General features: G+C 34.2%; 1 non-coding gene across 1 annotated transcript; it reads right to left on the bottom strand.

Annotated features, from left to right (window-relative positions):
* Positions 1 to 1,803: 1,803 nt before the first annotated feature.
* LOC134544924 (5S ribosomal RNA) lies at positions 1,804 to 1,923 on the bottom strand. Its single transcript, XR_010078152.1, has one exon. It is a non-coding gene; the product is annotated as a 5S ribosomal RNA (ribosomal RNA).
* Between the last annotated feature and the right edge of the window lie 1,097 nt (positions 1,924 to 3,020).

The raw sequence follows: 3,020 nt of genomic DNA, 5'->3' as shown, positions 1-3,020 counted from the left end.
TCCTCGTGCCGGTCAACAGGAAAACAGCGAGTGTGTTATCTCATCGCGGGCGTGTGATTGCGTGTGGTAAATTGTGCTAGGTTAATTACCGCAAAACTCCACTGTGTGCAAATATGTAGTGTGTCGCTGTATGCAAATATTTGGTATGTCTTTTTTTTTTTTTTTTTTTTTTCAGGCAATACACACTTTGAATTTTACACAATTTCGATGCTGCAACCTAAGTGTATACATGCGAATAGGATTGCTTAAATGAAAAAGTAAAGTAGGAGGTAAGTGCAAATGTTTCCAGGAGGTTATGCACACACAATCTATTTTATGAATTAATAGTTATTATCTAAGAAAATGATAGAAGATTATAAATAATGTGTGCAGAATAATACAGAATTTGCATGTTACACAAAAAAAAATATATATATATATTCCAAATATTGTTAGCAAAATGCACCTAGATTAGTGAGCTGGATTTTTTTTTTTTTTTTTGTATTTTTGTTCTGTTGATCCCACGTGGAGTCAAGGCTCCGGGATATAGAACATGTATGTGCAGACAATTAATATTTACATGATGCAAGTTACCAAGAAAAAAAATTTCAAAAAAAAAAAATACATAACATGTTACACAATTTAACTTTATGCAAAACATGAAGCAGCTGTTATCACAAGTCCATTCAACAAATTAACAGTTCAATTTCTCTATTATCAATCAAATTAAAGAATAGCTTCAGAGGGTAGGTAGGATATTCTAGAAGAATTTTTTTTACTGTTTTTTTTTTTAATACTGGTAAATTGTTTTAGTTATTTTCTGTGATATTAAGTTGTAAAGTTTTACTCCCAAGTAATTTAGTCCATTTTCAAATCGCCTAGTGTTATGTTCAACTATCCTCAATTTACTAGCATTTCTGGTGTTATACCTATGTGCGAATATCTAAAAAAAAAAAAAAAAAAAAAAAAAATAATAATTTTTTTTTCTTCTTTTTCTTAAGAATGAATAAAAAGTTTCTAGAACGTATTCATTTATGGCAGTCAGGACTTTAAGTTTTTTGAATTTTGGTCTGCAGTTAGATGATTTTTTATCTTTTGTTATTATTCTAATAGCTCCTTTTTTTTTTTTTTCCCCCAATGTTATATGGCAGAAAGAGTAGAGCTATGGCTACTGTGACATCATGCATTGATGGGAAGGTTATTGTTGGATAACAAAAATTTAGATGATATAATTTTTATTTTTTTCCATACACAACACATTGCAGGTACAATTTTACAGGTTACAGCTGTACCACCTCTAGTATTGCTGCCGACCATCCAACAAATGAGCACACTAAACAGGCATTGATGACATTGTTATCAACGTCCTTTTTGAATCTCTCATTATTATACATAACTGCCCACTGAAACAGAGAAACTTCAAAATAGGTGTGTGTGTGTGTGTTTATTATATATATATATATATATATATATATATATATATATATACATATATACATACATACATACATACATACATACATACATACATACATACATACATACATACATACATACATATACACTTATCTATTTATTTTTTCACTTTGAATTTTGTATGAGGTATACACATGCAAAGATTCACAGCTGCTGCTGGGTGGGTGAGTGAGTGAGTGATTGATTGATTGATTGATTGATTGATTGATTGATTGATAGAGAGTGAGTGTGTGTGTGTGTGTGTGTTAGGGGGGGGGGGGGGGAAATGTGGTGATTGTGGGGGAAAAAAAAATTTAAAATTGAAATTTTTAAAAAAAAATTTTTTTTCTGTAGGGTGCAAAATAGTAGTGCCAACGGCACGTGGTGTTCCCAAGCGGTCACCCATCTAAGTACTAACCCACGCTCGACGATGCTTAACTTCGGTGATCGGACGAGAACCGGTGTGTTCATCGTGATATGGCCGTTGGCAATGATATAGATGTTTTTTTTTTGCAGTTTGTATTTGCCACTCGAAATAGCTATACCAGGTGTGATTGTTACAAACAACAGGAGAAATCGTGTAATGAACACTCTTTTACTTCCCCCCCCCCCCCCCCCCCTCCCCCCCACACAACACCCACCACCCTCACCATCCCCAACCACCAAAGCCCTCTTCAAAATACACTCTCACACACACACACAAACCCACACTCTATAACTGATGAACATTACCATAACTTCTTAAAGCCATTAGATAATATTTAACTCAAGAAAGGTATTGTGATATGTTTAAAGAAAGAAAGGTGAAACCTTTAACTTTACCAGCAGGTATTAGTATCACTGAGGTATCTTCTAGGTTGTAGCAGCAATAGTAGTAATAATAATAAAATTAAATAAGGTAATAAAAAAGAAAAGTTATACATGTGATCAAATCATGAATGTATAAAACTGGAATGAATTTAAATTTTTTTTATTTTTCTTCATAGGCTGTTTTGAAATTGATGAGTAAGTGCCTCTTCTTTTAAATTTTTTAATGCTGAACACTGTTACATAAGAGATGAATGTTTAGAAAATTTAAAAAAAAAAAAAAAGCTAGCCCAGCCCCCCTCCCCCCCCTCACACAAAATCCAAACAAAAAAAAAAAACACCCTCCTTCAAAACATCACATAATCATCCAGCCAGCAGTGCAGACGAGAAATTTGCACTCGGGGCCGCCATTTTTGACGATAAATTCTTGCATGGCACACCAAAGGTAGGAAAGAATTTAAAAAAAATAAAAATAATGGGCGAGCACCCTCGCGTCTGCCTGTAGAAAATGAAGTTAAAAGTAACATAACCTAAAGACAGGCACACACTAGGGTGCTCCCAGGCGGTTGAGAAATTTTTTCCCCGCCAAAAGACTTATATATATTATTTATTTTACTGTTTTTTGGCAGGGGGCTATGTCGGTCTGTGTGCAAAGTAGTTCCTACCTCCCGCCGCCAGGAGCGCGCGCGGTGGGTAGCGATGTTGTTTTTTCTGCTTTCATTTGTTTATTATTTAGAGGGTTAATGCTATGTAAATGTACGCAAGTTTGGTTATGTGTC

The sequence above is a fragment of the Bacillus rossius genome, unplaced genomic scaffold, assembly GCF_032445375.1.
Source record: "Bacillus rossius redtenbacheri isolate Brsri unplaced genomic scaffold, Brsri_v3 Brsri_v3_scf516, whole genome shotgun sequence".
Lineage (NCBI taxonomy): Eukaryota > Metazoa > Arthropoda > Insecta > Phasmatodea > Bacillidae > Bacillus > Bacillus rossius.
Note: the sequence above shows the minus strand (reverse complement) of the source record. Positions and strands in the feature narration are given on the sequence as shown.